General features: G+C 38.0%; 2 long non-coding RNA genes across 2 annotated transcripts in view; one reads left to right on the forward strand and one right to left on the reverse strand.

Moving 5' to 3' along the window:
- LOC141373845 (uncharacterized) overlaps positions 1–13,566 on the reverse strand; it is a 73,339-nt gene that overhangs the window by 34,849 nt on the left and 24,924 nt on the right. The gene's annotated exons all lie outside the window — the stretch shown is intronic.
- LOC141373770 (uncharacterized) lies at positions 5,210–10,006 on the forward strand. The gene is made up of 3 exons (XR_012380104.1): positions 5,210–5,311; positions 5,479–5,534; positions 9,778–10,006. It is a non-coding gene; the product is annotated as an uncharacterized lncRNA (long non-coding RNA).

Here is a 13,566-nt window from a genome sequence, read left to right on the forward strand (position 1 = left end):
TCCTTCCTTCCTTTCCTTTCTTCCTTCCTTCCTTCCTTCCTTCCTTCTTTCCTTTCCTTCCTTCCTTCCTTTCTTCCTTCCTTCCTTCCTTCCTTCCTTCCTTCCTTCCTTCCTTCCTTTCCTTCCTTCCTTCCTTCTTTCTTTCCTTCCTTCTTTCCTTCCTTCCTTCCTTCCTTTCCTTCCTTTCCTTCCTTCCTTCTTTTCTTCCTTCCTTCCTTCCTTCCTTCCTTCCTTCCTTCCTTCCTTCCCCCCCCCCTCTCTCAGCCTTCTTATAAAATGCCAAGTCTCTGAATCTGGGGATTCCTTCCCTATGATGCAAACTACACTGTATGCACAAAGGACATCAGATCCTCATTTCCCTGTACATTGGGAAATTGGGGTGTGGCAATGATAAAATGCTCTGTGAGGAAATGGTCTGTTTTCTGATCAATAGATCTCATGCTTCTCATTACAACCAATTAAACTTTACATCTTGGACAGTACTACAAAATGAATGCTGTTTAAACACTAATTTTAGCCCATTATTTCATTGCGCAAAATATTTGGAGGATAATATTTTTATTTATTTATTTTTACTACTAGGCTCTGAAAATTCTCATTGTTACCCAACATGATCATATACTATAGATTTCTGTTTCACAAATAAATTACATTTATTATTACTTCCAGAGAATATGGAACTATCTCTTTAATAAGTGGTACCATAATAATAAGATAGCTTTATGATTAAAAAAAGGATAAAATTTGACGCATAATTCATATGATAGGCCGGGATAAGTAGGTAGGAGAATTAAATGTAAATAATGAAACCATAAATGTATGAGAAATTTCATGAGAAAGTATGGGTGACATTCTATATAACCTTGGAATTGGCAAAACTTGCCCAACTGGGATACAAAATACAGAAGCATAAAATTAAAAAAAAAAAAAAAAGCATGGAAAAGACACCATAAGCAAAACAGAGAAATAAAAAACTGCATATGAATTTTGATACTTACATCACAAAGGTTTAATATCCCTAATATATAAAGAAATTCTGAAAATAAAGAAAAACAAATACACAAACAGGGCAAAAATCAGAGAAATGAATAGGAAAAACAAATGAAGTGCCTCTTGACAATATAAAATGATGCTCAATTTCCATTTTTTGATGAAATTCGATCATCTTTCATATTGTTGTTTCCCTGTATTGAATGTCTTTTTTTTTTCATGTGGTTACATTCTCTTTTTCTTTGCTTTAGTAACTCAATTACTGTAACTCAGTAACGAAATCATTATATACTTGTAGTTCTTATTTATTCTGATTGTAGTCTGCTGAGCTTCTCTGATCTACAAGTCAGGTTTTTTTAGAAGTCAAATTTGGAGAATTTTCAGACTATTTTTTAAATAATTTTTCTTTTTCTACCTCAATCAATACTTCTCTCTGTGACTCCAATACATGTATGTTATAAATTTCTGATATTGTCCTATAGGCCCTTGAAGCTACATTTTTCAATAGGGTCCAGAGAGGACAGCAGAGGTATTTTCCTTACCATGAAAGAGCAGTGGGTATACAGGGCGGTAAGTACACATCACTGAGTATTAGAACCGGATGAGACCTTAGAAATCAAATCCACTGCTAAACCTCCACAGGCAAGGAACATTTGTCTTTCAGATTTTTACAGTCACACGCTAGTAAGTGGCTGAATTGTGACCAAAATTCAGATCCTCTAACTTTTTTCTAGTGTTCTGTTCTCCATTCTATGATGCCTTCCTAAATCTATGTTACTTTATTTTTCTGATTATTGTTATAACACTAAACATTGTTGAACTATGGCCAGTCCTCACTTTCTTTTTGCTCAGTAGATAAAATGAAGTAAAAAAGCAAACCAAACCAACAACACTGTTCTAAGAGGGTAGATTTCATGTTAAGTATTCTTACCACAATAAAATTTAAAAGAAAAGAATATTGTTCTCACTTAGGAGTTCCAGAGTAACTGTTCTCCTGTTTTTTTGTTTTGTTTTTTTTTTATGTTTAAGAATGGGTCCATAATCCTCATGTGTATGTTCAGGCCATTGTTTTAAGGTTTTTTCAGCAACAAGCTGCTAGAGAACATGACTACGCCCTCAGGTGGTGTTGAGCATGGGTGTGCACGTAAGGCCTGTTCACTTAACTGACTTAATCATGATTTTCTTACCAACAGGTAGTGGACCCGCTATTGCTAAGAGCAATAATTTGACTCTTTAATTTCACAATTTCCATTTGATTTATTTTATAGTTCTCATTCCTCTGTTGAAATTTCCTAATTTACTAAGACCATGTTTTTCACTAATAATTTCAACATATTTTTCTTTCATTCTTTTAATAAATTCTAAGCGACTTTGAAGTATTTGTCTGCTAAGTCAAACAACGGTGCCATTTTGGATTTGATTTGTATTGGCTGTTTCCCAGTTCCTTTATGTGTCTACTGATTACTGATTGAAAACTTAGAAAACTGTGGATAATACATAGTATAGACTCTGATTCAGTGTTCACAGGAATTTCACTTACAGTGGATCACCATGAACTTGAAAAGTCATGGTTGTATGATTTCCTGAAACTGCATCTGTGAAAAGGCCAAGGTAGCCCCAAGTCCCTCTAACTTGTTGGGTCAAACTTCAAATTCTGTCTCTCTCATGGATTTTATTAAGGCTTTTCTTTCCTTTTTTTTTTTTTTTTTTTTTCTTTTTAGGGTTTTATTGTTGTGGGTCTAACGTTGGCACAGGCCTTTGGTTGCTTCAAGGAACCATTCCATTAAAATCCAATGTCGAGGCCTTTAAGAATGAGCACATTCTCTCAAGGTGTACACTGTATTCTTTACCTCCTTCTCTCTGGTTTAGCACTTTCTTGTCATTGCTGGATTCCCACTATATTATTTATTTTTCCTCCTACTCAGTCATACTTTTAAAATGATTCTTTTAATACTTTATCCAGCATTTTTCAATGTTCTATACCAGAAGTTTACCTCCAAACTTCTAGTCTATTCTAGTTCCAGAGAAGAAGGCCTTGTAATATAATCACTTTGTTTCCTAAAAACGATGGTTCTTACCATTGGGTAGATAAGAACTTTATGCAGATACAGAGCTTTCACAGCATAAGTGAAATTAGGTTGAGCATCTTTCAATTAAAGAAGCAGACAGAAATGACACAAAGCAAAACCAACTGTATGAAGGCACAGAGGACTAGAGTCAGGCTGGAACATTTTCTCTAGGTGAGGAACTATGTACAAAAGGACCAGATATTGTAGTAAAAAGACCAAAAAGAGAGGGAGCCAAGAACTTGGGAATAATTCTGGCTAAGTGTCTGGAAAATTTTATAATATATATTCTTACATAAAACCAAAAGACCATCTTGACTTTCATTTCTTTCAACCTTTTTTTTTTTTTTGCCTTTTTTCCAGAATTGTTCTTTCAACAGTATTTTTTTTTCAGACTTCTTAAATATATCATTCCATATGGCCTTACCATTTACAAGAGGTTATAATCTTTTTTGATCTTCATCTTTCCTGATCTGAAGTTAAACTCTCTGAACTTTGCTTTTCTCTTCTAGAAAAAAGACATAGTAACTACTTCCTTGAAGGACTATTATGAGAATAAATGAGAGCGTATGTCAAAAATTTACCACGGTCTAGCATTTAAAAAAAAAAAAAAAACCAAAACACACAGTAGAATGTTTGTCTATATGACAAGGGAGAAGCAGGACTATTGCTTTTCTCCGCATATATACGGTAAGTCCTTCTCTAAATCCATGCTAGTGAATTAGGAGACTTCTCCATGAACCATTACAATTCTGATCACCAATTTCTAATATGGGTTTTTCTAGTATGGGTTTTTCCCCATACCATCAAGCAATTCTTTGACACAAGCTGTTCTACAATTCAACTTAATTCTGATACTATCTATGTAGAGATCCCACAGGTTAAGTGTTCAGTCCTACAAGACTGTCCCCCTCACCCCCCAACTTCAGTCACAAATTCAGATTGTCACCTATTCTTCTGACCTACTGGCTACAGATCAGATGTTCCAACTACCCCCAACTTGGGTTTGACTGATTTGCTAAAGCAGCTTCCAGAAGTCAGAGAAACATTTTACTTACTAGATTACTGGTTTATTACAAAAGAATATAACTCAGGAACAGCCAGATGGAGGAGATGCATAGGGCAAGTCAAGATGTGGGGATAGGGCATGGAGCTTCCACGCCTTTTCTGAGTGTGGCAATCTCCCCAAACTCCAGATGTTCACCAATCTGAAATCTCTCCAAACCCTGTCCTTATGGCGTTTGATGGAAGCTTTGTTACACTGGCATAGTTAATTAAGTCATTGGCTACTGATGATTAAACTCAATCTCCTAGCTCTTTCCACTGCTCTGGGGTGGATGGGTGGGTAGATGGAACTGAAAATTCCAACCCTCAGTCTCAGGGTTGGTTTCCTGGCAATCCGCCCCCATTAGCAGGTAACAGTGCATTTCTAAAGTCGCCTGATTAACGTAACAAAAGACACTTTTATCATTCTTATCACAGGAAATTCCAAAAATTTTGGGAGCTCTATGTTAGAGCCAAAGACCAAATATGTATTTTTTATTGTCAATCAAAATATCACAACCATACTTTGAAAGGGTGCAACCAATTGAGGATTCAGGTAAACCCAAACATTCCCCCTTACTCGGAAGTGTTTCAAGCCAGAGACAAGCCTTTTATTCTACAATTCTCAGAAGCCATTTTAAAGGGTTCTTCGGGGAACTGCTTATAATCAATCGTCTCATATTACTTCTTATGTTCATGCCTTTTTTTCCTTCTGTTATCAACCTTCCCTACTTAACCATTTTAGTTATAATTCGTCTCACATTAGCCCATGTATCAAAATCCTTCAGTTGGAGCTCCACTGGCTTGTGTGAAAATTAATAAAAGGAAACCTCATTTAGAACAGAGCTGGGAGGCCAGCTGAGGGAGCTTTCATGCCCAGCACTAGTTGTCAATTGCAGAACCCAACAGGAAGAGAGGGACCTTGCAAGTAGATACTACTCTACTATCCCTTCAAGAGCAAACATTTTTTTCCTCCCCTGGCAACAGCACAGCCAATAAGAGACAGTCACAGCTTGGCCAATGAGAAGCCACTATACTCTGAACTCCCAATTTACTCCAATGGACTTTCAGTTTAAACAATCTCTCTCAACTGCCACCTTTTCTCTATAAAAAAGCATTCTTCTCCTTTGTTCTCCAGACTTACCTGTGGTTTTGGCATAGCTTGCTTGCAATTTTCTGCTATTCCTGATAGAGTAGGCGGTTAGCTAGATGTAAGCAGGTAACAAGTGCTTTCAGACTGATAAAAGGGAGGAGGCTAAGTTCCAAACTGCCGGACAGACCCAGGGGATATGCATGCGGACTTTCCCATCACCCCTACCTTACAGTGACCCAGGGCTTTGCTATAATACATTTACATTGTGGTTTTAATCTCTCCCAGGCAGAAAATGGCCACCATGACAGTTCTGACAAGGACCGTATGAGGCCTCCCAGCTGGTAAGAGGAGTCTCTTAGATGACTGGCTATAAGCTTAGTCAGAAATCGCCCTAGCTATGACCCATAACCTATCCAAACATAAAAAGCAAAGACAACCCTGACCCTCAGGGCAGCTGCCACCTCTGGACCCGCCTCCTATCCCATCTTGAGAGTGTACTTTTGCTTCAACTGCTATTAAATCCTTGCTTAAGAGTTTGGCTCGAGGGGCACCTGGCTGGCTCAGCTGGAAGAGCATCCACCTCTTGATCTCAGGGTCCTGAATTTGAACCCCACTTGGGTGTAGAGACCACATACATACATACTTATATACATAAACTTAAAAAAAAAAAAAGAGTTTGGCTCTGAATTCTTTCTTGGCCAAACTCAAGAACCAAAGCCAGGGAACAGGACTCACCATTGATAAACCCATTTCTGCTGGTAAAATAACTAGCAGTTTTATTTTTAAGGTTAACATCTGGGGGTGAAACTCAACTGAAAGCTTTTCTAAACTTACCTCTGCTTTGAATTGTGCTGAAAGAAATAATCATGGAATGGAATTTACCAATCCCTGAACTAGTAATGGTGGTAACCCATAGTCAGGCAATCTAACTGTCCAGGCTTGAGTTATGCAAATGCCCCTGTCTCTGCCCTATTCACACTGAAAGAAACGGTTATCCACTATTTGCAAAGGGATATTTTGTTATCAGAAAAAAAGGGAAAAAGACCATGTTGGGCAGCAAAACCCACAGTTACCATGGCTCCCTATATATAGTGAAATTGTAGTAGAAAGGATGTAGGAGGGGTGCCTGGGTGGCTCAGATGGTTAAGCGTCTGCCTTCAGCTCAGGTCATGATCCCAAGGCCCTGGAATGTGAGCCCCACGTCGAGCTCCTGGCTCAGCGGGATGCCTGCTTCTCCCTCTACCTCTCTCCCTGCTCTACCTCTCTCCCTGCTCATGCTCTCTCTCTGTCTGTATCTCTGTGTCTCAAATGAATAAATAAAATCTTAAAAAAAAAAAAGAAAGGATGTAGGAGTAGGAAATGAGACATGTTCACAGCAGAAAGCCGCTCAAATAAGTAAGTTTTGTTTTTTTTAATCCCCTAAGTACTAGACTGAAACAGTAATTTTCTAGATTTGACTTAATCTTCCTCTGAATTCATTTCCAAAGGAATAATGTCGTTTAATCTTATTACCCAAGAAATCAAAAATCCTAAAATAACAATTCAACTTTTTGTTAAACTCAAAGAATGGCACCAGTCATGCCCTGAATCATGTCCTGCTCAGCCATCTTTAATTCCTTACTAATTCAGGGCAATAGAGTGGAAACTTAATAGAAAGAGATTCAGGGGTGGGGGTGGGGGTGGGGGATGGGGGTGGCACAGGAAGAAAATGGAATGCCTTAGGTCATTATCCAAATTGCATTTTCATTTTCTTTTATCGACTTTGCTCATGACTCACTGAAGGATCTAACATGAATTTAAACGTGTTAAATCTATTATAATATGGTCTATAACGAATCTTACTGTTTAAGAAGATGAGTATTTGAATATAGTCATTAGGACTTCGAACAAAGAGAAGGAGCAAGAAAAAAAAAGTGTTCAGTTGTAAAGCAAGATTTACAATCTTTTGATAGCTTGTTTACACATATATCTTTTAGAGTAGCTCTAGTAATATTAGAGCTCTACTGAAATTCTTACAATGCTGACTTCACAAATATAATAAGGTAAGTCTGATTTACTTCCAAATTAAGATTTCCAAATTGTCCCTGGCTAGTCATGAGACTAAAAGATGCTTGAATCTAACAGCTGTTCAGAAGACTGTGAGAGAGGCTTATATAGGTACTTCAGGATATGTGTATTGTAATCAGCAAAAATTATCTACAAAATATCATTAATCAATAGGTTGCTCTTCCATGTTTTTATAAACTATTTCTTAAGTTGAAGGAACATGAGAAAGAGACGGTGGTTTATGTTACTTCCAATCCTTTGGCCTCTTAAGGAGAACACATATTTTACAATAAACTTTTTAAAGTAAATATAATGCAAACCTATTCACTATTCATTTAAGAATTCGAACTATGAAGTTCATATTCACTTTTTTAAAAAAAGACTTATTCATTCATATTCATTTCAGAGAGAGAGAGAGAGAGAGTGACTCTGTGTGTGTGTGTGTGTGTGTAGGGGGAGGGACAGAGGGAGAGGGAGAAAGACAAAATCTCAAGCAGACTCCACACCATGCACGGTACCCGATGTGGGGCTCCACCCTAGGACCCTGAGATCATGACTTGAGCCAAAATCAAGAGTTGGTTGCTCAACCCACTGAGCCACCCAGGAACCCTGAAGTTCATATTCACTTAAAATGGTCAACATACAGGAAACCAAATATGTAAGTTTATGTATAATTCTAAGGTTTATGTATACTTACACATATGTACATATAAACATATGAGATATATATACATAGACATATAACAATGTGCATGTATATTCTCACAAAATTCTTAGGTATAACTGATGAATTAAAGAATATTTCTGGCATTTTTTCTTGAATTTTTTATATTATAAACTTTACAAAGATATTTAATATTAAATTTTAATGAAAGATGATATACATTATATTCAATGTACAGACTCTACTTTTGACAAGAGATTACAACTATATAGTATATAATACATTGTATTCTTGCCTCATGCTTGCCTGTCATTCATGATAAACATTCTCTGAAGGAGACTGAGGAGGTGGAAACTCAAACAAGGTAGAATAAGAAAAGTTACTATATAAAGCCCAATAAATATATTTAAGCATTTTTAACCTTTATCCTATGTTAATCTCATAAATATGAATTTACCATTATAAAATACATTATAACAATTTTAAAATAATTTCGAATTTTATTAATAGAGACAACTCTTCCAGTTCATTCACATGCACATACACATTATCATTATCAGAAAGTATTTACTATTACTAAAATTTACAATTTACAAAAAAATTTAAAAAAATTGTATCTAAATAGGGAAAAAAACCCCACTCTTTATTGATTTTTCTCCACTTTCTGTCCTTGTGCTTTTACTTGTTTTCCCCTTCAGCCTGGAATACACTAACCAGCCTACTATGGGCTGAACTGTGTCCTCCCCAAATTCATATGCTGAAATTCCAACTCTAGTACCTCAGAACGTGACCATGTTAGGAGATAAAGTCTTTAAAGAGGTGGTTAAAATGAAGCTGATGTGGTTTTGGAATATAGGTGAGGTTCAGGGGGGTGAGGTCTGGAGCCGACGACCAAGAAGGAATTCTTGAGATGTCTTTGGTGCAAAATGGTGGTTTATTAAAGCCCCGGGACAGGACCCGTGGGCAGAAAGAGCTGCTGCCCCGGGGTTGTGAGGGTGGCTGGATCATACACTTGGGAGTTGGGGGAGGTAAGGAAAAGGGAGGTTTCTAAAGAACCTTCATATGCCAAGGAGAACCTACAAGATATGGAGGCCTTGCCATTGTCTAGTTAAGGTAGTTTTCCCCTCTAGCAAGGTATTAACATTAAGACAGATGGGAGATTCCTGGAAGAATGTCACACAGGTCCCCCCACAGGAGTGTGTGTTGGGGGGGGAGGTTGCAGGGTGTCAGCTTATGCTTCGTCTTTAGCTAGCCTTCTGCTCCCTCATCGAAGCCAGTCCCGTGGAGCCCTAATCAAATACGACTAATGTTCTTAGGAGAGGAAGAGATACTAGGAATGTGCTCACTCAGAGGAAAGCCCATGTGAAGACACAGCAAGAAGGCCATCTGAAAAATCTGCAAGCCAAGGACAGAGACCCCAAAAGAAATGCTGACACCTTGACCTTGTACTTCTAGCCTCCAGGACTGTGAGAAAATCAACTCATTGTTGAAGTGATTCGGTCTGTACTATTTTGTCTTGGCTTCCCTCGCAAACTAATACACTCACTTTCCACCATCTACTATGTCCAAGTTTTGTCTATCTGCTAGAATAGGAAGTTAGGGAGACATGAGTAATAGGGGAAAAAGAAGGATGGCAGATGGGAAATCACCAGGGATCACCCAGTAGCCACCCACAGACCTCAGGTCTCCCTAAGACCAACCTCTTTTGCGGTTTAGCGCAGTCTCATAAGCAGAAGACAGGGGCCACAGGGACCAGTCCAACTTCGGAGCATGGGCATTTAAGGAGTATCGTGTTGGGTAGTAATGCGTAGGCTGTTATAATATCATTACAATATCATTTGCATTGCAATTTTGGCCCTGTCTGTTTTGCCTAGGTGTTCCCGGGAAGATGGCAGACACAGACTCACAGAGAAGATTGGAGGGGAGGAAACCAGGGTGGATACAGAGGGTGGTATAATAATGACGAGATGCAAAAGAGGAGACCAAATAGACATCCCATAAAAAAACAATGCAAAAGTCAGCAGGCTGCTACCCACCCTAGGATCAGCCCACACCCCCATCTCTGGAGTGTACTTGCACTTTGCTAAATAAAACCTTTGCTGCTTTAACTCTCTATCCAATGTGTGAGTTGAATTCTTTCCTTCAAGAAGACAAGAACCAAAGAATTTTATAATCCACTACCAGTTAACATATGCAGCAAGAGCCTGTTGACAGGCTACCTGTTCCTCCTCTTCTTTCTTCCCTTCCTCCCATACTCCCTAGGAGTAATAATTCCAACTTCTTAATATGGGTACCTTGGCACTTTCATTTCTCCTGATAAACATATCACTTTGAAAGCAGGTCTATCTAGGAATCCATCAAAATGCTTGAAACATTTTCTTGATCCATCAAATCATGCTGAATAAGCAAATAGAGATAAGTGAAGGCAGCATGAGTGGATAGCAGGGTCAAGGGAAGAGTTTTTGGAGATAAAAGACATGATGATAGAGGTCAAATAGAGGGATAAAGCACAGTTTATGTTGAATGGCTTTGATTTCAGGAGATCATATATGGATATTTGCTATCAATAGAGCGGGTGAAGGTAAGGATAGGAATGTGAAGGGAATTTTGGGGCACCTGGCTGCTCAATCAGTAGAGCATGCGACTCTTGGTGTAGCGGTCATGAGTTCAAGCCCCACATTGGGCATGTAGCCTACTTAAAATGAAATTAAAAAAGGAATTTGAGAGAAGTTTTGAAGTCACACTCAAGAGAATGTTCAAGAAAATAGGCAGTTGAAGGAACCGTTGAGCATTAATGAAGACAGACAGATCTTGTTGAACCAGAGTAATGCCATCTTGAGCAAATCCTCCACGAAGCCCTTTCTGTGACCCAAAACTTTGAGTGCAGCCCCCACCCCCACTTTCTTTCCTTTTGTTTAACCACACTCCGAAGTACACCCTTGGGGCTTAACATCCTTGATCTGCCCCAGCGGGGGTATAACTATGACACACACCTATTTTTAAATACTCTCCTCTTGGGTGGTCCCCTAGCATGTACACCCAGCCTCTATCGCTATAAAAGCAGGTCTTAAGGGAGATGGGGTTGGTGAGATCTTCTCATGTTGCAGCCGCCCAACACATGCCTCTGTCTGTAAGTACCCATAATGAACCATTTCTGGTCAAGCTGGACTTGTAGGCTAGTTTCTTTGGTCCTACAGCTCCTTCGGCCCTTGGAAGTCATCTCGCATATACCTCCATTTCACGAGACAGTAATGCTTAAAAGTACGTGGTACTGAGGGGAAAAGTCAAATAACGTTCCTTAATGAGTTCCCATAAACAAATTTATAAAATTCACAATTTATTTTCTAGAAAATATTAGCACCTCTCTCCTTAGTGAAAACAGAACCCTATAGAGTCAGTTTGAGAGATTATGGCAAGCCAGACATTCAGAAGAAATCCTGGCTTCAAGAAAAGCCATGCCAGTGTACTTTGCTGCACCTGCGGTCCTGAGCAGCTTACAGAGGCCTGGGTACTTACTAACCAGAGAAAGGAAAAAGGCACACAGCTCATGGGAGGGATTGGAAGGGGGAAATCTTTTTGAAGGAGTGTCTCTATTGTAGATTACATTTAAAAAAATATGATCTCAACGTGGAATTTTACTTGATCCCAGCAGCCTCTGAATCTGAGGAGTAAATAATTTAAATAACAACAGAGGCTGAAAGTCAGAAAGGATTTAAACCTCATCAGTATCGAGGCTTAATTCTATAATTATCTCCTGCCCTTTCTGGGGTAGGGAGTGATTGGCTTTAGAGAAATAAAGCAAATAGCAGAAGGCAAGGTGGCCTGCTGCACTCCACCCACCAAAAAGGATTTAAACGGACCCACCAGCCAAGGTCACTGTAAGTATCATGACAAATGAGGCCCGACCCAGATGACCAGATGGGACCTGTGTCAGAAGTTACATGTCACGGAATACTGCAAAACATGCCCGTTAAAAAAATTAAAATTTTGATTTTAAAACTGCTGTCCTCATTTACTTGTATTTTCACAAGCTTCTTGGAGTGGGGAAAAAGAAGTAGAATTAGATTAATGGTTCTCAAAGCATGATTTAAAAACCCTCAAGCCTCCCAAGTACTCTCAGGGGTCTGCAAGTTTCTCTCTTTTCTAAATTCACATCCAGATGATGCTGGATTATATTTATTACGCTGCAGATACACAGCACACCCCAACATACTGAATGCAGAAGCAGATATTAGTATTCAACTATCTCTGATAAAGTTGGCTTTAAGGAGATTTGCACACACATGTAAACAAGAGGATTCTTCTCATATTTTTGTTTTGTTTTGGAAAACGTGCCACTTAGGTTGACACATAGTAAGTTTATTATTGTTAATGTAAATAGGTTTTTAAATTCTAGAAATCAAGTTTAATTTCTACTATGATAAATATCAAGAGATACGATTACATCAACAAATATTCTTTGAAGTCCTTAATAAGCTTTAAGAGTGTAAAGACCGAAAAGTTTCAAACTGCCAAGCTATTTCAATGTGAATCACAAAGGACCTGCAGTCTATATTATCTGTGTGAAAATGCTAATCCGGGTTTACCCATGGAAGCACGCTGTGCATGTGACCATTGACCATCACCAGCATCATGATACTTCTCTATCCTGGTGGGTTCTAATGAGGAAACTACCCAAAGCCTGCCCCTATAACCCTTACAGAAAACAATTTCATTTTAGTTCATAACTTTGTGTTATCTGGGGATGCTTATCATCCAAGAAGCAATGAAAATTCTTGTGGGAGAAGATGTAATGACTTACTTTAAGAGCCATATTCCTTCCCTTGTCTCTTTTCCCACTGCAAATAATGCTTGGTATAGAACGAACCACTAAGAATTATTTGTTAATTTAAAAAAAAATTCAACACCATATTGTTAAAATACTATAGAAGAATCTAGATAATATAAACTTGGTAGCTGGAAAAAAAGAGCTAAAACTCAAAAGGTTATGTAAATATGGAGAACTGATTAAGGGAGGATATACAATACATATACATATATATGTATGTGTATATATACGTATATGTGTGTGTGTATATATACATACACATATATCTTACTATCTCCTCCTCTATGTATATATACATACATATGTATATATGTATATCTCCTACTATGTGTATATATCTTTAGATGGATAGATATCTCCCAACAGTAAGAAAGAAATGAGTCATGGGTAAATTGACACCTGAAAATATTTAACTGCTGAGATACAGAAACAATGTGAACCCACATCTTTGTTTTCACCAATGAAAAACATTACACATCCTTTAGAACATACAGAAACCATCAAGTAACCACTGATTCTTCGCAGCATCAGATTTCTAAAAAAATTTTTAGTGAGATATACATCAGTAAGTGTATTACTTTCCAACATTTTATGGATTTTTTTTTATTTCAGCTTGGTTTTAAGGTTTTTCATCACAATATTATATTCACTCATGTCACAGGAGAAAAGCAGAGGCCAAAGGAACACTGTCAAAAATTTCGCTAATATTTTATATATATTTGGCCCCAGGAGAATCTAGCAGTATCTTGACCTCTACTTCTTGATTAATAAATCAGCCATTGTTAATCTTCAGATATAAAAGTACAGCCCCACTGCCCTTCTTTTTGTAAGCTTA

The sequence above is a fragment of the Callorhinus ursinus genome, unplaced genomic scaffold (genome assembly GCF_003265705.2).
Source record: "Callorhinus ursinus isolate GAN/ISIS: 27379988/994484 unplaced genomic scaffold, GSC_fseal_2.0 scaffold12, whole genome shotgun sequence".
Taxonomy (NCBI): domain Eukaryota; kingdom Metazoa; phylum Chordata; class Mammalia; order Carnivora; family Otariidae; genus Callorhinus; species Callorhinus ursinus.